Genomic DNA, 25432 nt, shown 5'->3' with positions numbered 1-25432 from the left:
CTTTACTTAAGTAAAATAACCCAATGCACTCTTATTCTCTATTCCCCATTTTTAATTAAGTCTCATTTTACTAAACACAACCAACTTTGTCTTATAAACCTATATATTTGGCTCTCTACAGCTCTCAAGGAAAAAAATTTCCCTTGGTGGAGAAGGTATATAAAAATGATGCATACCAATTTTTCACTTAACATTTTACCATCCCTTAATCTTATTTCTGTTCTAATCATAGCTTTAAAACTCATGTTTACCAAGATGGCAGCCACCATGAAGAAGACGGCTGCAGAAGATGTCAATGTCACTTTTGAAGATCAACAAAGATAAAAAAAATTTGCACAGAATACAAATAGAATCACAGAGCTGAAGGAAGAAATAGAAGTAAAAAAAGAAACAACTCCAAAATTTAGAAGATGTCTGTGAGGACATCATGCTTGCAGATGACGACTGCTTAATGATACCTTATCAGATTGGCGATGTTTTCATTAATCATTCTCAAGAAGAAACACAAGAAATGTTAGAAGAAGCAAAGAAAAATTTGCAAGAAGAAACTGATGCCTTAGAATCCAGAATGGAATCAATTCAGTGGGTGTTAGCAGATTTGAAAGTTCAGTTCAGTTGCTCAGTCATGTCCAACTCTTTTTGCAACCCCATGAATCACAGCAAGCCAGGTCTCCCTGTCCATCACCAACTCCCAGAGTCTATCTAAACCCACGTCCATTGAGTCAGTGATGCCATCCAAACCATCTCATCTTCTGTCAGTTACATGCAAAATCTGGGAGTAACATAAACCTTGAAGCTGATGAAAGTTAAACATTTTATATAATTTTTTAGTTTGTTTAATAAACTTGTATTTTGTTTAAAATGATAATTTCCCTTCTTCAAATGAAATGGAAAGAAAAACTTTTTTAAAATTTTTCATTTATTTAATGGAAACTTGCCTATTTTCACGTCTTGCTTATTTATTTTATATTTTTAAAAGAAGACAGTATTCATCTATGTATTTTGCATAACAATTATATCAAGTGTAGGGGCTTTATGTCATGTTATTAAAATCAGTTAAGCAATCAAAAAAACAAAACACTCCTGTTTGTACTTACTACATTTTTCATAAGCCATTCTAAACATTTCTCTTGTCATTCCAGAAATCTTATAAATTTATCATTGGTCATATAGTCCTCTATTTCATTTTTATAGGTAGTCACCCATAAATTGGTATCACTCTATAACTAACTTGGTATTGTTTTTTTCTCTTTACTGAGAACATCCAACATTCATTAAACCATCTACCTACATGCTAGACACTGTGCTAAATTTCACTTTCAATAAAGAATATTCCCCATTCTTTCTGAATTATGTTGGTTTTAAAGATGCATGCGTGCTCAGCTGTGTCTAATTTTTTGTGACCCAACTATAGCCCATGAGGCTCATCTGTGCATGGGATTTTTTCCAGGCCAAAATACTGGAATGAGTTGCCTTGCCCTCCTCCAAGGATCCTCCTGACTAGGGATCAAATGCAAATATCCTGCACTGGCAGGCAGTTTTTACCACTGAGCCACCTGGAAAGATACTACACCTGAAAAAGCACATACATATCTCTCTCTCTCACACACACACTCTAAAGGTACATTTCTCATCATTCCCAAGGTTATCTTCTAAGCTGAGCACTTCTTCTCAGGGCTCCTAACTCTTTCACTTCTCCCATCAGTTCTCACGCTCAAAACAGAATGTAAAAGAGCTGTTCCTCTCATTTTGTCAAACTTCTGAGGGATAAAGAACGGCAACAAAAATAGTAAAAAGCAGGCAGAAAATCAATAAAGACACAAGTGAACTCTATAACACGATCAATCAACTGTATTTAATTGACATCTATAAACTGTTTCATTCAACAACAGCAGAATTCACATTTCTCTCAAGCTCACATGGAACATTCATCAGAACAGATAACATTCTGGACCATAAAAAATTCCTTAACAAATTTGGAAAAGCAGAAATCATACAATGCATGCTCTCAGGCTACAATGGAATTAAATTAGAAATCATTAATAGATAGTTGGAAAAATCACAAAACACCTGGAAATTAAACAACATGCTTCTAAATAGCACGAGTCAAAGGAGAAATCTCATCAGAAATTTTAAAACATTAAATTTAAAACTGAATGAATATGAAAATACAACTCATCAAAATTTTTAGGATGCAGCCAAAGCAGCTTACAGAGAATTTATAGCACTGTCTGCATGTAGCAGAAAAGAAGACAATCTAAAATCAATCGTCTAATCTTCCAACCTAGGAAACTGGGGGGGCGAGGTGGGGGGCAGGGGAGAACAAAGCAAATAAAAACTAAGCATTAGAAAAGAAATAATAAAAACTAGAGCAAAAGGCAAAGAAGTTGTACAATAGTAAGTCAACAATGATGGAAGTGACTAAAACCAAATACTGGTTCTTTGAAAAGATCTATAAAAATTAATAAACATCCACCTAGGCTAACTAAGAAAAAAGGACACAATATCAGAAATAAAAAATGGACTATCATTACAGAAAACGACAACACAAAAAGGGTAATAACAGAATACCATGAGTATACTCACAAGATGTGAAACAGAGATGAAATGGACCCAATATTTGAAAGATAAAATATGCCAAAACTCACAAGAAACAGGCAATATAAACTGGCCTATATCTATAAAAGAAACTGCATCCATGTTTTAAAACCTGCCACGACATAAAGAACCAAACCCAGATAGGTTCACTGGCAAATTCTAACATTTAAGGAAGAAGCTATAACCAAGTCTCTACCATATCTTCCAAAAGATGAAAGGAGAGGAGATATTTCCTACCTCATTTTATGAGACAGTATTACCCTAACATCAAAATTAGACAAACACACTGCAAGAAAATTACAGACCACTCTCTCTCTCATCAACACAGATACAAAACCATCAACAAAGTAATAGCAAATCAAAAATTTTAAATGTATTTTAAAAAGTATGTACCACAAGCGAGATTTATCCCATGTACAGTTCAGTTCAGCTGCTCACTCATGAGCAATCCCATGAACTACAGCACTCCAGGCTTTCCTGTCCATCACCAACTCTCAGAGCTTCCTCAAACTCACGCCCATTGATTCAGTAATGCCATCCAACCATCTCATCCTCTGTCAGCCTTTGTCCTCCCGCCTTCAATATTTCCCAGCATCAAGGTCTTTTCCAATGAGTCAGTTCTTAGCATCAGGTAGCAAATATTGAAGCTTCAGCATCAGTCCTTCCAATGAAAATTCAGGACTGATTTCCTTTAGGATGGACTGGTTTGACATCCCTGCAGTTCAAGGGACTCTCAAGAGTCTTCTCCAACACCACAGGTCAAAAGCATCAATTCTTTGGCGCTCAGGTTTCTTTATGGTCCAACTCTCACAACTACACATGACTACTGGAAAAACCATAGCTCTGACTAGAAGGACCTTTGTTGGCGAAGTAATGTCTCTGCTTTTTAATATGCTGTCTAAGTTAGCCATAGCTTTTCTTCCAAGGAGCAAATGTCTTTTAATTCCATGGCTGCAGCCACCGTTTAGATGGTTTCCCCATCTATTTGCTATGAAGTGATGGGACTGGATGCCATGATCTTAGTTTTCTGAATGTTGAGCTTTAAGCCAACTTTTTCACTCCTCTTTTACTTTCATCAAAAGGCTCTTTAGTTCTTCTTCACTTTCTGCCATAAGGGTGCTGTCATCTGCATATCTGAGGTTATTGATATCTATTATGGCAATCTTGATTCTAGTTCATGCTTCATCCAATCCAGCATTTCACATGATGTACTCTGCATGTAAATTAAGTAAGTAGGGTGACAATATACAGCCTTGATATACTCCCTTCTCAATTTGGAACCAGTCTGTTGTTCCATGTCCAGTGCTAACTATTGCTTCTTGACCCGCACACAGGTTTCTGAGGAGGCAGGCAAGGTGATCTGGTATTCCCATCTCTTTAAGAACTTTCCATAGTTTGTTGTGATCCACAAAGTCTAAGGCTTTGGTGTAGTCAATAAAACAGATGTTCCAGATGTTTCTCTGGAACTCTATTGCTTTTTCAATGATCCAGCCAATGTTGGCAATTTGATCTCTGGTTCTTCTGCCTTTTCTAAATCCATCTGAACATCTTGAACATTTCTTGAACATCTGGAAGTTCTCAGTTCACATACTGTTGAAGCCTCACTTGGAGAATTTTGAGCTCTGCTATCATGTGAAGAGTTCAGCTGTGCAGTAGTTTGAACATTCTTTGGCACTTCCCCTTTTCTAGATTAGAATAAAAACTGATCTTTTCCAGTCCTGTGGCCACTGCTGAGTTTTCCAAATTTGCTGGCATACTGAGTGCAGCACTTTCACAGCATCATCTTTTAGAATTTGAAATAGTTCATCTGGAATTCCATCAACACCACTACCTTTGTTTGTAGTGATGCTTCCTAAGGCCCACTTGACTTCACACTCCAGGATGTTTCGCTCAAGGTGAGTGATCACATCATTGTGGTTATCTGGGTCATTAATATCTTTTTTGTATGGTTCTTCTTTGTACTCGTCACCCTTTTTTTTTTTTAATGTCTTCTGCTTCTGTTAGGTCCATACCATTTCTGTCCTTTATTATGCCCGTATTTGCCTGAAATGCTCCAGGTTCTCTATAATGTTCTTGAAGAGATCTCTAGTCTTTCCCATTCTATTGTTTTTCTCTATTTCTTTGCACTGATCAATAAGGCAGGCTTTCTTATCTCTTCTTGCTAGTCTTTGACTCTGCATTCAGATGGGTATATCTTTCCTTTTCTCCTTTGCCTTTAGCTTCTCTTTTCTCAGTATTTGTAAGGACTCCTCAGGCAACCATTTTGCCTCTTTGCATGTTTTTTTCTAGGGGATGCTTTTGATCACTGCCTCCTGAACAATGTCACAAAACTCTGTTCATAGTTCTTCAGGAACTCTATCAGAACTAATCCCGTGAATCTCTTTGTCACTTCCACCGTGTAATTGTAAGGGATTTGACTTAGGTCATACCTGAATGGTCTAGTGGTTTTCCCTACTTTCTTCAATTTAAGTTTGAATTTTTCAGTAAGGTGTTCATGCTCTGAGCCACATTCAGCTCCCAGTCTTGCTTTTGTGAACTGTATAGAATTTCTCCATCTTCAGCTGCAAAGAATATACTCAATCTGATTTCGGTACTGACCATCTGCTGATGTACATGTGTCGAGCCATCTCTTGTGTTGTTGGCAAAGGGTGTTTCTATGACCAGTGCATTCTCATGGCAAAACTCTGTTAGCCTTTGCCCTACTTTATTTTGTACTCCAAAGCCAAACTTATCTATTACTCCAGGTATCTTTTGACTTCCTACTTTTGCATTTTAGTCCCCTATGATGAAAATGACTTTTTTTTTTTTTTTTTTGGTGTTAGTTCTAGAAGGTCTTTTAGGTCATCATAGAACTGTTCAACTTCAGCTTCTTCAGCATCAGTGACTGGGGCATAGACTTGGATTACTGTGATACTGAATGGTTTGTCTTGGAAATGAACACCATGAACTGTAGCCTTCCAGGCTCCTCTGTCCATGGGATTCTCCAGACAAGAATACTGGATTGGGTTGCCATTTTCTTCTCCAAGGAATCTTCCTGACCTAGGAATCGAACCCTGGTCTCCTGCATTGCAGGCAGAGTCTTTACCGTCTGAGCCACCAATAACGTCCTTTATCCCAGGTACACATGTCTAGTTAAAATTTGAAAATCAAATAATGGAACCCATCACAACAAGAGGCAAAGAAGTAAAGCCACACAGTCATATCAATAAATTCAGGAAAAACATTTTATAAAATCCAACACACATTCATAATTTTTAAAAGAACTTTCACTAAACTAAAATAGACGGGAACTTCCTGAACTTACACCTAACACATACATAATGGGAAGAATTAGCCCTCTTAAGAACAAAGCAAAGATATCTTTTACCATTCCTTTTGAACACTGTACTAGAAATTCAAGCTAAAGCAATAAGAAAAGGAAATAAAAGGTATACAGACCGGGAAGGAAGAAATCAAACTTTCTTTGTATGCAGATCACATGACTGTCTATATAGAAAACCTGAAAAAACTAAAAAGCCATTTTTCATATATAAAATGAACAAATGAAATTTGAAATTAATACACCATTTACATTGTTCAGTCACTATGTCATGTCTGACTCTTTGTGACCCCAAGGACTGAAGCACACCAGACTCCTCTGTCCTCCACTATCTACCAGAGTTTGCTCAAATTCATGTCTATTGATTTGGTGATGTTGTCTATCCATCAAACCATTTACATCAGCACCAGGAAAAAGAGATTTGAATATAAATCCAAAACAATATGGACAAGATCTAGACAAGGAAAACTCCAAAATTTCAATGAAAAATCTAAGAACTAAATATGTGTTCAGTTGCATCTTGATTCTTTGTGATCCCATGGACTATAGCCCACCAGGCTCCTCTGTCCATGAAATTTTTCAGACAAGAATATTGGAGCAGGTTACCATTATCTACTCCAGGGGAATCTTCCCAACCCAGGGATGGAACCTGTGTCCTTGGAATCTCCTGCACTGGCAAGTGGATTCTTTACCACTGTGCCACCTGAGAAGCCCAAGAACTAAATAAGCAGATAGCTATTCCTGGTTCAGATAGGAAGACTCAAAATTGTCAAGATGTCAGTCCCATCTTGGTCCGTAGATTCAACACATTCCTTGTTGACTGCATAACAAGTTAATTTCTATATATCGAAAACTGGTGCTAAAGTTGATTTGGAGGGCAAAAGATCTAGAAGAGGCAAAACAATATTCAAAAACAAGAACAAAATTAGAAGACTGATAATATCTGAATTTAAGATTTGCTTTAATATGTCTATAGCAATCAAGACTATGATAGTGACAAAAAAAATAGACAACTAGATTAATAAAATAATACAGAGAGCCCAGAAGTCAACCCACCCAAATATAGTCAATTGATCTTTGACAACTGAACAAAGTGATATAATGGAGAAAACATCATCTTTTCAATATATGATGTTAAAATTGGATATCCATGTGGGAAGAAAAAGAATTTAAACCCTTCAAAAAATTAACTCAACATGGATCAAAGAACTAAATATAAACTCAAAAGTAAAACTCTTAAAATAACATATGGAAAAATCCAGATGACCTTGGGTATGGTGATGATTTTTTAGGCATATGGTGATGACTTTTTAGATACAGCACCAAAGGCACGAACTATGAGGAGAAAATGATCGTTGAACTGGACTTACTAGAATTAAAACTTCTGCTCAGCAAAGGACTGTCAAGAAAATGAAAAGACAAGTCACAGACAAGGAAATAATATTTCTCTAGACATTTTTGTTTAATATTTTCCATATGTTTATAATCTAATATCTTAAGCATCCAAAATATATAAAGAAGTGTTAAAACTCAATAAGAAAACAAATAACCTGCTTAAAATATGGGTATAAGACTCGAACACCTCAAAAGGAAACTACACAGCTGGCATATAAGCATACGAAAAGATACTTAACATCCTATGTCATTAGGGAACTGCAAATAAAAAACAGTACGATACTTCTACACTCAGAATGGTGAAAAGCCAAAAGACTGACAAAACCAAATGCTGACAAGTAAATGGAACAACAGAAATTCACTGCTGGCAGGAAAGCAAAATGGTATAGCAACTTTGGATGACAGTCTGGCAGTTTCTTACAAACTGCATATATTCTTACCATATGTTCCAGCAATCATGCTCCAAAGTATATATCCAAAGGAAGTAAAAACTCATCTTCACACATAAACCTACATAAAGATGTTTAGTAGTTTTATTCAAAATTGTGAAAACATGGAAGGAACCATGATGTTCTTCAGGAGATGAATGGTAAATAAACTGTGGTACATGCAGACAATGGAATATTACTCAGTACTAAAAGGAACGAGTCACCAAGTCAGGAAAAGACATAGGAAAAGTCATATGCATATTAGTAACTGAAAGCAGTCAATCTGAAACTGCCACATACGTCATGATTTCAACTACACTGCAGTCTTGACAAGGCAAAACTATGAGACGTTAAAAATACCAGTGGTTGCCAGGGATTACAGGGCAGAAGAGATAATAGGTGGAGCACAAAAGGTTTTTACAGCAGTAAAACTTTTTGTATGATACTATAATGATGGACACATATAATGATATAGTTATAAAAAGCCATAGTTTATACAACACCAAAAGTGAACACTAATGTTCACTCTGGGTGATAAGGACATGTCAGTGTAAGTTCATCAATTAAACTCACGTATGTATCGCTATGGTACAAGATGATGATAGTGGAAGAGACTGTATGTACTTGGGGACAAGGAATATATGGGATAGTCTCTGTATATTCCATTCAATTTTGCTGTGATTCTAAAATTTCTCTTAAAAATAAAGTCTTTTTTTTTAGAAATAGTAAATAGCTTATTAGCCAATTAAAGTTTTCCACAGAGTTAATTTATATCCTTGGTCAATTTTCTGATCTCACATGGATTTAAGCACATGTGTACACACACAGATACAGAGGCATAATGCCCCATCTACTTAAATATGCAGTGCCCCTATCTGTTTACCATGCACTGTGCCAAAGATGATGACAGGAAGAAAAATAAAATTCAGAATATAATGACCTGCCTGTATCTTGCCTAAATAACACCCGGTTTTATAAATTCTCATTAACTGATTCAAGAACAAGGGTTAAAAAGCAGTATCTATCGCACAGCTTATTTCCAATTATAGGCAGTATCACCTGTGGAGTACAAAGTTCTAGTCTTTAATCAGAGGAATTCACTCTCCAGGCAGACTTACAATCTAATTAATTCAGGACCCTATTTTATCACTCCTAAAATTTTATCTGAGCTGTCTTAGAGAATCTCTTAGCAGTGAATGTGTATATACATACACATGTGGTAGATGGTAGTGGGTGACACATGATTTGCAAAGCAAAACAATGATTCAAATAGTGTTTCTGAAACTGTGGACTTCTCCAGTGATCCAGAGTTTAAGAATCCACCCTGCAATGCAGGGGACAAGGATTCAATCCCTGGCTAGCAAACTAGGATCCCACATGCTGTAGGGCAACTGAGCCCTCACACACTAGAGAGCCCATGCGTTTTTCGCAATGAAGATCCTGAATGTTGCAGGTGGGATCTGAAGTACTACTCTGTACCAACATAGAAATGTTATACTCATTTACTCTTTTAACTAGAATTATGATTGTTACCTATGTTCATGATAGCAAATTAAAGATATTAAGAGAAAAAAAATTTCCAATACATAAATGTATACATCATACTATGAAGAATTTAAGTAGATTTCAATCAAGAAAACAAAGTACCAATCTCTTTTCTAAGTAAAAGTAGCCTACAAATGAGAAACTTTTTCTAGTTATTTCAGTGAATAAAAAGAATACCAAAATAGAATTCAAACCTCCAAGTTACACAGCAATACCTACTACAAGATGATGCCAATAGGAAAAAGGCACTATTATGACACAGGATATGGAGGAGTAATAAACTTTAGAAAACATTAATCCTCAAAATCTCAAATATTAAAGAGACAAGACAACTTACACCAAAATTGGATTACGTGCTAAATGGGACAGTTCACTGGTAACAGCAAGCTGACTCGTTCATTAGTCCTCTTTTTCTCTTCAAATATTCTAAAAAAGTATCCCCTTCTTTTACCATCTCCAGGTAACAAAGCCTTAAAATCAAAAGGAATTATAGCAGAGGGCTTCAAGAATTTGGGCCCTGGATCCAGATCATCTGGGCCTTAAGCTTTCTAACTCTGTAACTCACCATGCCTCAGTATTCTCACCTCTCAAACAGAAATAATGCAACCCCCCCCCCCCCAAAAAAAAAAAGCTTCATTTGGTTGCTGAGAGAAATAATTGGAAGAATGCCTGTAACTTTAAAAAATATTAAGACTGAGCTACAGAAAGAAGTATATAAAAACATAAAGCTCTGCAGGCCCAAGTACCTGTTCTTTTTGCTCACTGTTACACTCTTAATGGGGCTTCCCAGGTGGCACTGGCGGTAAAGAACACGCCTGTCAATGCAGGAGATGTGGGTTTGATCCCTGAGTTGGGAAGATCCCCTAGAGGAGGGCATGGCAACCAACTCCAGTATTCTTGCCTGGAGAATCCCATGGACAGAGAGGAGCCTGGAGGGGCTATAGTCCACAAGGTCGCACAGAGTCAGATATGACTGAAGCAAATTAGCACACATGAAAGCATACTCTTAATGCCTGAAACCTAGTAAAAATTTGTTCAATTAAAGTATATGACCATGCATGTATATTATGTAAATACATTTTTAAAAGCAGTAGTTGCAAAACTGAACATGAGAATTCTCAGATAGTTAACAAACCAAAAGCAGCAGCATTTTCTTTAAAAGCAAACACAAAAATAGTTGACAGTAGTATTCTCAGTAACTGACTTATTTAGCAGTGACATTAAGATGTTGGGCAGATGAAGGTGAGAAGACAAGCAAGGGGGTTAAAGGATAAGATGGAGGAACAGCGCATATGAGAAATGGAAGAAAGTTGTTTGAAAAAGCCCCCTACAAGTGATCTTATACACACATACAACTCTACCACACAGAAAAATGTCCTGGCACTAAGGGAAAAGGACAAGCCAAATTAAGACCCCTGTCATATCCAAAGAGCTTCAAATTTTTTTCTGTTTTGACCAAACTCTTCCAAAACTTTACATGTTGCCCTTGGAAAATGCAGTTCCATGATAAACATCCTCAAACTATTTCCCAAATTCTTCCTTCTTATCTTCTTCACATCTAGTCACATTTTCCCTTTACTTTTTATATTTCCATTACTTTATGTTCTTATAACTCTAAAACCAAGAGATAACAGCAAGAAACTTAAAACTCTCCTACGATCGCAACTTTCACTGCTCCTCTCCATTACTTTACTCCTAATTCCAAACTGCTTGTTATTTCTCACAAAACCAATTCTCTTCTGCTTCTGTGCATGTGCAAATACTACCTCATGCCCAATAAAACCCTACTCCTCCTGAAGCAAATTTGAAAGCTCTAAACTTCTTGAAATCTAGGCAGGGTTAAGAATCACACTTATAATAAGCTTTCATACCACGCTGTACGTACCACTGAGAGTACCTTTTGCTGCGTACTGTGTGTGTGTGTCTGTGTGTGATCATGTATTATTTTGTAAGTAATAGTTCCACAAATTTCTTTCAGCTCTTTACTTCTGTCACTCCACTCTGTTACTTTTTCTTTTTTATTAATTTATTTTTAATTGAAGGATAACGGCTTTATAGAATTTTGTTTTCTGTCAAACCTCAACATGAATCAGCCATAGGTATACATATATCCCCTCCCTCGTGAACCTCCCCCCCATCTCCCTACCCATCCCACCCCTCTAAGTTGATACAGAGCCCCTGACTGAGTTTCCTAGGGCAGTTTTAAGTTCACAACAATTCACCACGCAATTTAAGTAATTCATTTGCATTTCTAGCTCTGTAGGAGATTTTATGATCTTCTAGAGAGAAATGTACCCACTCCAGTGTTCTTGCCTGGAGCATCCCAGGGATGGGGGAGCCTGGTGGGCTGCCTGCCATCTATGAGGTCGCACAGTCGGACACGACTGAAGCGACTTAGCAGCAGCAGCACCAGCAGGGAGAAATGTCTTCTCGTCTTGTTCCTAAGGAAATGTCTAGTACCTGGCACCCAGAAAGGTGGCTTATTAGCAAGTGTAAAACATTAATAAAGTGGTAAGTGAAAGTGTTAAGTCGCTCAATTGTGCCCCAACTCTTTGCAACTCCATGGTCTGCCCATGGAATTTTCTAGGCAAAAACACTAGAGTGGATTGTCATTCCCTTCTCCAGAAGATCTCCCCAACCCAGGGATCAAACTGCATCTCTTGCATCTCCTTCAATGGCAAGTGGATTCTTTACCACTGAGCTACCAGGGAAGCTCACTAAAGTTGTAAGTAAATTGCTAGTTCATTTATAAGTTTGTTTGAAATATTTATTTATTTGGCTTTAGTTGCACCATGTGAGATCTTAAAAAAAAAAAAAAAATTGTAGTAGGTGAACTCTTAGTGCCAGCAGGTGGGATCTAGTTCCCTAACCAAGGATCAAACCCAGAGCCCTTGCACTGGCAGTGTGGAGTCTTAGCCACTGGACCACAAGGGAAGTTTTTAAAGCTATTGTGCATGGGATCTTTTTCTCACTATAATTTCTAACCAGTTACATAGCTGTCATAAAAACTGCCTTTTAGTTTGACTGAGATTTCTCATTTCTGTAAATCTGTACAGCACCAAAACTACAAAAGGAAGTCAGAGTACAGTAAGCTTCACCCCTGGTTCCTCTCTAGAGAAGGTTGAGGCCTCCTGAGTTAAGTTTCAAGAGTTCAACAGGCAGATGTACTATGTGAAAAATGTAGAAAAATAAAAAAGCATCAATTTAACAGATCCAAACTAGAGTTTTGATAAGCAATCAGAACCCAAAGTCAGATGCAAAATGACAAATCTAACAAACAGGAGTAAAATTACAAACACAAAATGGAACTAAGAGAAAAGAATCTTACATAAAGTATTACATCAAGACCAGAGCAGACTGGAAACAAATAACAAAACTTCAAAGACCGCATGAATATAATACATGGATTTGTGGCACAGTCAAGACATTTGCTCATCTTTATTATTAATCTAACTTAAAAAAAATTTTAAGAAAGCATTACAAATATGTATCCATTATCATTTTAAGAAAAAATTAAAATTAAATAAATTTAAATATATAGCCCTCTAAGTGAAGTGAGTGAGTGAAGTCGCTCAGTCGTGTCCGACTCTTTGCGACCCCGTGGACTGTAGCCCACCAGGCTCCTCCGTACATGGGATTCTCCAGGCAAGAATATTGGAAAGGGTTGCCATTTCCTTCTCTTTTAGCCCTCTAAAATTATCTTTAAAAATATTAAATTATACAACTAACCAACTACAAATATGTTATTGATTGGCCTGCTCTAAATTTAAATAGGATTAAAAATGCCATCAACCTTTAAGACAGCTAATAAGTAAAAATGAACACCAAGGAGATTAACTTCCTTACACTGAATCATCCTGTACTAAGTATACAAGAGAGAATACAATTGCAAATACTTAACTGACATACCTGTCTGCCAAAATTTCCACAATATTCTTCTATTTACAATTCACTGTTTCTTTTATCAGCTTGTACAATATTAATTTGCAAAACAAACTTTCTAACAGTAATTCTAATTTTCAAAATAAAAGCAACATATTAAACTTTTCTCACTGCACAATGCATACTTCTGTTCTCTGGTTTAGGGATGAATGTGTAGTCTCCAGGAGACATTCTGGAATAGTTTTCTACATGCTTAGTTTCACAGGTGAATAATCCCACAAACTTAAAAAGACAAGACCATATTCTTCTGGAGCCCTCCATTCCATATCCCCAGTGGTATTTAAATGCCCCCAATGGTATTTGATCTACAAAATGCAAGGCAATGTTAGAAAATGCTGGTATCAAAAAATGTTTAAATTATGGTGCTTGCTATGGTCAAGTAGGGTTTATCCCATGGATGCAAGGATCCTTCAATATACACAAATCAATCAATGTGACACTCTGTTTTAACAAAAGGAAAGATAAAAACCATATGATATTCTCAATAGATGCAGAGAAAGCCTTTGACAAAATTCAGTACCCATTTATGATTAAAAAATAAATAAAAATTCAAAAAATGGGCAGAGAAGGAATCTACCTCAACAAAATAAAGGCCATACATGATAAACACAGAGTAAACATTATTCTCAATGGAAAAACTGAAAGCATTACCTCTAAAATCAGGAACAAGACAAAGGTGCCCACTCTCACCACTATCATTTTTTGGAAGTCCTACCTATGGCAATCAGAGAAGAAAAGGAAATAAAGGGAACCCAGATTAGAAAAAAAGTAAAACTCTCACTGTTTGCAGACAACAATGATACATGGAGCCCTAAAGATACTATAAGAAATTTACTAGAGCTAATCAGTGAATTTACCAACATTGCAGGATAAAAAATCATTAAACAGAAATCACTTGCATTTCTATACACTAACAATGAAAAATCAGAAAGAGAAATTAAGGAATCAATCCCATTCACCACTGAAACAAGAATAAAGTATCTAGGAATAAACCTACCTAAGGAGACAAAAGAGCTGTATACAGAAAAATATAAGACACTGACAAAAGAAATCAAAGATGACATAAACAGATGGAGAGATACTCCATGTTTCTGAGGTAGAAGAATCAATATTGTGAAAATGACTAAACTACCAAATGCAATCTACAGATTCAATGCGATCCCTATCCAATTACCAATGGCAGTTTTCACTGAACTAGAACAAAAAAATCTCACAATTCATATGGAAGCAAAAAGGACCCAGAATAATCAAAGCAATCTTGAGAAAGAAGAATGGAGCTGGAGGAAACTTCAGACTATACTACAAAGCTACAGTCATCAAGACAGTATGGTACTGGCACAAAAACAGAAATATAGGCCAATGGAACAACAAAGAAAGCCCAGAGATAAGCCCAAGAAACACCTATGGACACCTTATTTTTGACAAAGGAGGCAAGAATATACAATGGGGCAAAGATAGTCTCCTCAGTAAGTGCGCTGGGAAAACTGGACAGCTACATGTAGAATAAAATTAGAACACTTCCTAACACCATATACAAAGAAAAGCTCAAAATGGATTAAAGACATAAATGTAAAACCAGAAACTACAAAACTCTTAAGAGGAAAACATAGGCAGAACACTCTGTAACATAAACCACAGCAAGATCCTCTATGATTCACCTCCTAGAATAATGGAAATAAAAACAAAAGTAAACAAGTGGGACCTAATTAAACATAAAAGCTTTTGCACAGCAAAAGAAACTGTAAGCAAGGTGAAAATACAACCCTTAGAATGGGAGAAAATAATAGCAATTGAAACAACTGACAATTAATTTAAAAAATATACAAGAAGCTCACACAACTTAATATGAGAAAAACAAAACACCTACCCAACAACTGGGCAAAAGACCTAAACAGACGTTTCTCCAAAGAAGACATAGAAATGGTTTATAAACACATGAAAAGATGCTCAACATCATTCATTATTAGAGAAATGCAAGTCAAAACTACAGTGAGTCAGTCTCACACCAGTTAGAATGGCCACCATCAAAAAATTTACAAACAGTAAGTGCTGAAGAGGGTGTGGAGAAAAGGGAACCCTCTTGCACGGTTGGTGGAAATGTAAACTGATACACCCTTTATGGAAGACAGTACAGAGATTTCTTTTAAAACTAGGAATAAAACCACCATGCTGCTGCTGCTGCTAAGTCACTTCAGTCATGTCCGACTCTGTGCGACCCCATAGATGGCAGCCCACCAGGCTCCCCCGTCCCTGGGATTCTCCAGGCAAGAACACTGGAGTGGGTTGCCAATTCCTTCTCCAATGCATGAAAGTGAAAAGTGAAAGTGAAGTCGCTCAGTCATGTCCGACTCTTTGCGACCCCATGGAGCCACCAGGCTCCTCCATCCATAGGATTTTCCAGGCAAGAGTACTGGAGTAGGGTGCCACTGCCTTCTCCAAAACCATCATATGACCCAGTAATTGCACTACTAGCCATATGCCCTGAGGAAACCAAAACTGAAAATGACACCTGTACTCCAATGTTCACTGCAGTACTATTTACAATAGCTAGGATATGGAAGCAACCTAGATGTCCATTGACAGATGAACAGATAAAAAAGCTGTGGTATATATCCACAATGGACTATTACTCAGACATAACAAGGAATGCATTTGAGCCATTTCTAATGAGATGGATGAACCTAGAGCCTATTACACAGAACAAAGTAAGTCAGGAAGAGAAAAACAAATACCTAAACTAACACATAAATATGGAATCTAGAAAGATGGTACTGATGACCTATTTGCAGGGCAGCAATGGAGACACAGAGAATAGACTCATGGACATGGATGGGGGAAAGGAGAGGGTGGGCTGTATGAACAAAGTTAACATGGAAACACATTGCCATATGTAAAACAGATAGCCAAAGTGAGGTTGCTGTATGACTCAGGGAACTCAAACCTGGGCTCTATAACAACCTAGAGGGGTAGGGTGGGGAGGGACGAGGGAGGTAAGATCAAGAGGCAGGGGACACAGGTATACCTATGGCTGATTCATGTTGATGTTTGGCAGAAACGAACACAATACTGTAAAGCAATTATTCTACAATTAAAAATAAGTTTAATTATTGAAAACTTATGCTGCTTGCTCTTAAGAAACTCAAAATTCAGTAAGACAGAAAAAACACACAGAATCCATGATAGATTCTTAGTTGTTGAGGGAGGAATATGCGCCTATTCAGTTTGATAAAAGCAGTGAAAAAACAGATTCTATGGGTTCATGAACAGGAAGAAATGGGTTCTTAATAAATCCTTATGACTAAACAAACTTTAAAGAATGAGGTCCAGTTTTTCAAAAGATGACACAGTGATGGCTAACAGGCACATCTGCTAATTACTGGAGAAATGCAAATCAAAGCCACAATGCAGTATCACCTTATACCTGTCAGAATGGCTATCATCAAAAAGTTTATAAATAATAAATGTTAAAGAGGATGTAGAGAGAAGGGAGTCCATTCAGTGCTGATTGGAATGTAATTAATAACAGCACTATGGAAACATTAAGTTGTTGCTGCTTAGTTGCTAAGTCATGTCCTACTCTTTTGCGACCCATGGACCGGAGCCCACCTTAAGTTTTCCTCGGTCTAAGGGATTTGCCACGCAAGAATACTGGAGTGGGTTGCCACTTTTCCCTCCAGGGGATCTTCCTGACCCAGGAATTGAACTCGGGTCTCCTGCATTGGCAGGTGGATTCTTTACCACTGAGCCACCAGAAAGCCCATGGAAACAGCATGGAGGGTCCTTTAAGAAACTAAAAATAGAACTACCATATGATCCAACAATTCTACTCCTGGGCATATACCGAAAAAAAAAAAAAAAGTAAACTTTAACTTGAAAAGATACATGTACCCCAGTGGTCACAGCAGCACTATTTACAATACCCAAGACATGGAAGCAACCCAAGTGCCTATCAACAGACACTGGGTTAAGAATATACAATAGCCTGTTACTCAGTCACATAAAAAGAACAAACTACTGTCATCTGTAGCAATGAGAATGGACCTAGAGAATACTATGCTTAGTGAATTTAGTCAGAAAAAGAAACATATTATATGTAACTTATATGTGGAATTACAAAACTAATACAGATGAATGTATATACAAAACAAACCCACAAACATAGAAAACTTGTGGTTACCACAAGGGACACAGAAGGAGAGAGAGTCAAATTAGGGGTGCAGGATTAAGGGACACAAACTACTATATATATACAAAATAGATAAGCAACAAGAATATACTGGTATAGCACAGTGAATTATATCTATCATCTTATAATAACCTATAATGGCATATAATCTGCACAAATGCTGAATTACTATGCTGTACATCTGAAACTACCACAATATTTAATACTTCAAGTTAAAAAAAATACAGGTCCAAACCAGATAAAAGATATGAAATTTTATGGATTCACTGCTTTGTGCATAGATTTAGGAAAAGTTCTTTTACATCTAGAAAATTTGAACATTATTTATTTGAATAATAATTAAAGTATCTAATTGTGTCTTGCTACTTTAAATCCAGAGAGCTATTGTGAGTTCTCCTCAAATCTACTGTTCCACGAACAACTAATATTTTATCTTAAATTCTGAAAAATTCTTTAAATCTTGAAGACTAGTATAATTAGAAAAACCTGAACTATAATAGCTTACCACCCCCAAAACAAGGCAATCATCTAACAGTACATAATGATATAAATAAAAATTGAATGAAAAAGTAAATGTGGGAGAAGGGAAAGCTTTTCCTCACAGTAGAATAAATGTATAAGAAATGATAAAAGAAGAAAAATCACCATTTAATAAACATCATAACTGCTTTTTCAGGCAGGAATCATTAATGGATACCAAAACTGGTAGGCAAAAGTATAACGAAAAGTATTGGCTCGAAGCATCTCCTTTGTACAAGATATTAACTAATGACAAAGAGGAAAACAGTGACACTACAATGGAGAAACCTGGCAAGCCTTCCTTAACCAGGGAATCATAGTTAACACTGCTAATAATGGGTCAAAATTATTTAACAACATAAAAACAGGAGCCTCCTGATAGGAGGAACAAAAAAGGATACAATTTCAGTTCCATTGTATTCTTGCCAAAAAAGAAAAACTTGAGTTTAATCATAATCATATGAACCGAAACTGAAGGACATTCTAGAAAATAAAAACCCGGTATTTGTCAAAAGCGTCAAAGTCATGAAAGACTGAAGGCTGAGAAACTGCCACAGTCAAGAAAAGGCATAACAACTAAATGCAATGCGTGATCTTGGATTAGATCCTAGATCAGAAAACGGATGTTAGTGAGACAACTGATGAGATATGAATAAGGTCTGCATACTAGTTCATAATATGGATTAGTTTATTTTTTCATTTTGATAATTGTGCTGTGATAATTAAGATACTGGCATTTGGGGAAGCTAGGTGAACGATGCAGAGAATAAATCTCTATATTAATTTTGGGACTTAACTGATATTATTTCAGGAGGTAAAGAGAAAAATCCAAAATAACCCCCAAACTGTACACTAAATACACCTCATTATAAGATCCTAGAACATGAAGAAAGAAACAGTTGATTTTATAAACTGATTGTTCGACTTTCCCCCAAAGGTTGAAAACATTGCTTCGTTCTTGCTGCTATTTTGTCACTAAATCATGCCCAACGCTTTTCTAACCCCACGCACTGTAGTCTGCCAGGCTCCTCTGTCCATGGAATTTCCTAGGCAAGAATACTGGAGTTCCATGGGACTGTTCAGTTCAGTTAGTTGCTCAGTGGTGTCTGACTCTTTGCAACACCATGAACGGGAGCACGCCAGGCCTCCCTGTCCATCAGCAATTCCCGGAGTTTTCTCAAACTTATGCCCATTGAGTAGGTGATGCCATCCAACCATGTCATCCTCTGTCTTCACCTTCTTCTTCCGCCTTCAATCTTTCCCAGAATCATGGTCTTTTCAAATGGGTCAGTTCTTCACATCAGGTGGCAAAGTATTGGAGTTTCAGCATGAGTCCTTCCAATGAACATCCAGGACTGATTCCCTTCAGGATGGACTGGTTGGATCTCCTCGCAGTCCAAGGGACTCTCAAGAGTCTTCTCCAACACCACAGTTCAAAAGCATCAATTCTTCGGCACTCAGCTTTCTGCACAGTCCAACTGTCACATCCATACATGACCACTGGAAAAACCACAGCTTTGACTAGACGGACCTTTGTAGGCAAAGTAATGTCTCTGCTTTTTTAATATGCTGTCTAGGTTGGTCATAACTTTTCCTCCAAGGAGTAAGCATCTTTTAATTTTATGGCTGCAATCACCATCTGCAGTGATTTTGGAGCCCAAAAAAATAAAAGTCTGCACTGTTTCCACTGTTTACCCATCTATTTCCCATGAAGTGATGGGACCAGATGCCATAATCTTCGTTTTCTGAATGTTGAGTTTTAAGCCAACTTTTTCACTCTCCTCTTTCACTTTCATCAAGAGGATCTTTAGTTCCTCTTAACTTTCTGCCATAAGGGTGGTATCATCTGCATATCTGAGGTTATTGATATTTCTCCCGGCAATCTTGATTCCCACTAGTGCTTCTTCCAGCCCAGTGTTTCTCATGATGTACTCTGCATAGAAGTTAAATAAGCAGGATGACAATATACAGCCTTGACACACTCCTTTTTCTCTGTGGAACCAGTCTGTTGTTCCATGTCCAGCTCTCACTGTTGCTTCCTGACCTGCATACAGGTTTCTCAAGAGGCAGGTCAGCTAGTCCGGTACTCCCATCTCTTTCAGAATTTTCCAGTTTACTGTGATCCACACAATCAAAGGCTTTGGCATAGTCAATAAAGCGGAAATAGGTGTTTTTCTGGAACTCTCTTGCTTTTTCGATGATTCAGCAGAAGTTGGCAATTTGATCTCGGGTTCCTCTGCCTTTTCTAAAAGCAGCTTGAACATCTGGAAGTTCATGGTTCACGTATTGTTGAAGCCTAGCTTGGAGAACTTTGACCATTACTTTACCAGCGTGTGAGATGAGCACAATTGTGTGGTAGTTTGAGCATTCTTTGACCATGGTACTGATCCATGCAACAAATGAAATTTCAATAAATCCTTAAAGGGGGAAATTTTTTTTTCTGATAAAAACAATGATATTTTTACATTCTTCAAATGCAATAAATGTTCAATCCCACTAAGAAAATTACTAACGAAAGAATTTAAAAGCCAGAAGCTAGAAAAACAGAAGTAAGTTCTTTCATCTTTTATGCTTATATTTTACACTTCCAAGGTTCCTAGAGCTGCTATAAGAATGTACCATAAACTGGGTGGCTTTAAAGACCATCCCCATAGAAAAGAAATGTATAAAAGCAAAATGGATATCTGGGGAGGCTTTACAAATAGCTGTGAAAAGAAGAGAAGCGAAAAGCAAGGGAGAAGAGGAAAGATATAAGCATCTGAATGCAGAGTTCCAAAAGAATAGCAAGAAGAGATAAGAAAGCCTTCCTCAGAGATAAATGCCAAGAAATAGAAAAAAACAACAGAATGGCAAAGACTAGAGATCTCTTCAAAAAAATTAGAGATACCAAGGGAACATCTCATGCAAAGATGGGCTCGATAAAGACAGAAATGGTATGGACCTAACAGAAGCAGAAGATATTAAGAAGAGGTGGCAAGAACACACAGAAGAACTATATAAAAACGATCTTCATGACCCAGATAATCACGATGATGTGATCACTCACCTAGAGCCAAACATCCTGGAATGTGAAGTCAAGTGGGCCTTAGAAAGCATCACTACGAACAAAGCTAGTGGAGGTGATGGAATTCCAGTTGAGCTATTCCAAATCCTGAAAGAAGATGCTGTTAAAGTGCTGCACTCAACATGCCAGCAACTCTGGAAAACTCAGCAGTGGCCACAGGACTGGAAAAGGTCACTTTTCATTCCAATCCCAAAGAAAGGCAATGCCAAAGAATGCTCAAACTACCGCATAATTGCACTCATCTCACACGCTAGTAAAGTAATGCTCAAAATTCTCCAAGCCAGGCTTCAGCAATACATGAACCGTGAACTTCCAGGTGTTAAAGCTGGGTTTAGAAAAGGCAGAGGAACCCGAGACCAAATTGCCAACGTCCGCTGGATCATGGAAAAAGCAAGAGAGCTCCAGAAAAACATCTATTTCTGCTTTATTGACTATGCCAAGGCCTTTGAATGTGTGGATCACAATAAATTGTGGAAAATTCTGAAAGAGATGGGAATACCAGACCACCTGACCTGCCTCCTGAGCAACCTATATGCAGGTCAGGAAGCAACAATGAGAACTGGACATGGAACTTATATGTAGAGTACATCATGAGAAACGCTGGGCTGGAAGAAGCACAAGTTGGAATCAGGATTGCCGGGAGAAATATTAATAACCTCAGACATGCAGATTATACCACCCTTATGGCAGAAAGTGAAGAGGAACTAAAAAGCCTCTTGATGAAAGTGAAAGGGATTCTCCAGGCAAGAACATTGGAGTGGGTTGCCATTTCCTTCTCCAATGCATGAAAGTGAAAAGTGAAAGTGACATTGCTCAGTCATGTCCGACTCTTAGCGACTCCATGGACTGCAGCCCACCAGGCCCCTCCATCCATGGGATTTTCCAGGCAAGAGTACTGGAGTGGGGTGCCATTGCCTTCTCCGGAAAGTGAAAGAGGAGAGTGAAAAAGTTGGCTTAAAGCACAACATTCAGAAAACTAAGATCATGGCATCTGGTCCCACCACTTCATGGGAAATAGACGGCGAAACAGTGGAAACAGTGTCAGACTTTATTTTGGGGGCTCCAGAATCACTCCAGATGGTGATTGCAGCCATGAAATTAAAAGATGCTTATTCCTTGGAAGGAAAGTTATGACCAACCTAGATAGCATATTCAAAAGCAGAGACATTACTTTGCCAACAAAGGTCTGTCTAGTCAAGGCTGGTTTTTCCAGTAGTCATGTATGGATGTGAGAATTGGACTGTGAAGAAGGCTGAGCGCCGAAGAATTGATGCTTTTGAACTGTGGTGTTGGAGAAGACCCTTAATAGGAGTCCCTTGGACTGCGAGGAGATCCAACCAGTCCATCCTAAAAGAAATCAGTCCTGGCTGTTCACTGGAAGTTCACTGGATGTTCAGTTGAATCTGAAACTCCAATACTTTGGCCACCTCATGCGAAGAATTGACTCACTGGAAAAGATTCTGATGCTGGGAGGGACTGGGGGCAGGAGGAGAAGGGGACGACAGAGGATGAGATGGCTAGATAGCATCACCAAGTCGATGGACATGAGTTTGGGTAAACTCCGGGAGTTGGTGATGGACAGAGAGGGCTGGAGTGCTGCGATTCATGGGGTCAGAGAGAGTCGGACATGACTGAGCCACTGAACTGACTGTACTGAAAAGAACAGAAATTTACTCTCGCACTGTTCTAGAGGGAAGAAGTCAAAAATCAAGATGTTGACAGGGCCATGCTCCCTCCAATGCCTCTAGGTGAGGATCCTTCCTTGCCCCTTCCAGCTTCTGGGAATCCCAGACATTCCTTGGTGTATTACAGTGTAACTCCTATTCTGTCTCCATCTTCACATGGCTATCTTCCCTGTATCCCTTCCCTGAGTCTTTGTGCTTTCATACAGCATTTTTCTTCCTCTGTTTTAATTCTTTCTTCTTATAAGGACACCTGTCAAACTTCATTAGGGCTCACTTCCCAGGTGGTGTAGTGATTTAAAAAAATCTACCTAACAATGCAGGAGATGCAGATTTGATCCCTGGGTCAAGAAGATTCCCTGGAGTAAGACATGGCAACCCACTCCAGTATTCTTGCCTGGGGAATGTTATGGTCAGATTAGCATGGCAGGCTAAAGTCCATGGGGCTGCAATGGACACGACTGAGCACATTTGTAGATCACAGAATCAGACAAAAAATAGACAAACATGACTACTTCGGATTATGCAGTGACAGGAGGTGATAAAGTACTTTAAATGGATGGTTTAAAACTTTCTGAGAGGCTAACATTTGAGTAAAGACTTGAGGAGTGTGCAAGTGTAATGGTCAATGTAAAAGGATGGGAAGTGAAAGTCACTCAGGCATTTCCAACTGTTTGTCCAACTGTTTGTGATCCCATGGAATAGTCCATGGAATTCTCCAGGCCAGAATATGAAGTGGACAGCTGTTCCCTTCTCCAGGGTATCATCCCAACCCAGGGATCAAACGCAGGTCTCCCACATTGCAGGCAGATTCTTTACCAGCTGAGCCCCCAGGGAAGCCCAAGCAGAATGACTATTCTTGACAACGAAGGAAGGGAAGGTATTTCTTTAGTTATGTGTTATGGCCATGTGGCAATGGTGCAGACAGTTTACAATTTATTAAGCATACCTAGTTTAAAATTACGATTCTTACTTTAAGAGAAATCTTTTATTAAATTCTGTACATCAAAATGTAAAGGCACTTAACTTATGTTATTTCAATTTTGAATCACTTAAATCTGTATAGTCCCCAATCATACCATGAGAGTTTGCTGATCACAAAAGTTGGGTTTCAAAAGACATTTAACTTGGTAATTGTATGTTAAGTCAAGACACCATGCTGTTTTCATACAAAATTAATTATAGTTATAAATGTACTGTTACTAAATATTGTTGTTGTTTAGTCACTAAGTTGTGTCCAACTCTTCAATTCCATGTACTATAGACTGCTTGGCCTGTGTCCATGGGATTCCCCAGGCAAGAATACTGGAGTGGGCTGCTGTTTCGTTCTCCAGATCTTCCTGACCCAGGGATTGAACCTGCATGTTCTGTATTGGCAGACAGATTATTTACCACTGATTATTATTGCCCACCAGAATAAGACCCAGTTTTCTCCAGAGCCAGTCCCTCCCATCTGGAAACTTGCACAAGCCTCTCATCCTCATCCATCAGAGGGCAGACAGACTGAAAACCACAGTCAGAGAAAAGTAACCAAACTGATCACAAGGACTACAACCTTGCCTAACTCAATGAAACTATGTGCCATGCCATGTAGGGCCATCCAAGATAAACAGGTCATAGTGGAGAGTTCTGACAAAACATGGTCCACTAAAGAAGGGAATGGTGAACCACTTCAGTATTCTTGCTTGAGAACCCCATGAACAGTATGAAATGGCACAAAGATACTGCACTGAAAGATGAACCCCCAAGACTCGTAGGTGTCCACTATGCTACTAAAGAAAAGCGGACAAATAGCTCCAGAGGGAATGAAGAGACTGAGCCAAAGTAGAAACGATGCCCAGTTCTGGATGTGACCAGTGATGGAAGTAAAGTCCAATGCTGTAAAGAACAATATTGCACAGGAACACAAATATTAGGTGCATGAATCAAGGTAAATTGGAAGTGGTCAAACAGGAGATGGCAAGCATGAACATTGACATTTTAGGAATCAGGGAACTAAAATGGACTAGAATGGACGAATTTAATTCAGATGACCATTATATCTACTACTGTGGGAAGGAATCCCTTAGAAGAAATGGAGTAGCCATCACAGTCAACAAGAGAGAACAAAACACAGTATGTGGATGCATCTGAAAAAGGACAGAATGATCTCTGTTCATTTCCACAGCAAACCATTCAATATCACAGTAATCCAAGTCCATGTCCCAACCACTAATGCCGAAGAAGCTGAAGTAGAACAGTTCTATGAAAACCTACAAGACCTTCTAGAACTAACACACACAAAAAAGATGGCCTATTTATTATAGGGGACTGTAATGCAAAAGTAGAAAATCAAGAGACACCTGGAGTAACAGGCAAGTCTGGCCTTGGAGTACAAAATAAAGCAAGACAAAGGCTAACAGAGTTTTGCCAAGAGAACGCAATGGTCATAGCAAACACTCTCATTCAACAACACAAGAGACGATGACACATAAACATCACCACCAGATGGTCAATATCAAAATCAGATTCATTATATTCTTTGTAACCAAAGATGGAGAAGCCTTACACGATCTGCAAAAACAAGACCGGAAGCTGACTGTGGCTTAGATCATGAACTCCTTATTGCAAAATTCAGACTTAAATTGACGAACGTAGGGGAAAACCACAAAGCCATTCAGCTATGACCTAAATAAAATCCCTTAAAATAAATACAGTGGAAGTGACAAAGAAATTCAAAGCATTAGGTCTGATAGACAAAGTACCTGAACAACT

The 25432-nt window shown here is 38.1% G+C and overlaps 1 protein-coding gene and 1 pseudogene across 1 annotated transcript in view; one reads left to right on the top strand and one right to left on the bottom strand.

The window, feature by feature from the left end:
* STAG1 (stromal antigen 1) overlaps positions 1-25432 on the bottom strand; it is a 507863-nt gene that overhangs the window by 379156 nt on the left and 103275 nt on the right. The window lies entirely within an intron of this gene.
* On the top strand, positions 256-7331 carry LOC102389597 (annotated as a pseudogene).

The sequence above is a fragment of the Bubalus bubalis genome, chromosome 1 (genome assembly GCF_019923935.1).
Source record: "Bubalus bubalis isolate 160015118507 breed Murrah chromosome 1, NDDB_SH_1, whole genome shotgun sequence".
Taxonomy (NCBI): Eukaryota; Metazoa; Chordata; class Mammalia; order Artiodactyla; family Bovidae; genus Bubalus; species Bubalus bubalis.
This window is presented reverse-complemented; position numbering and strand designations above follow the sequence as displayed.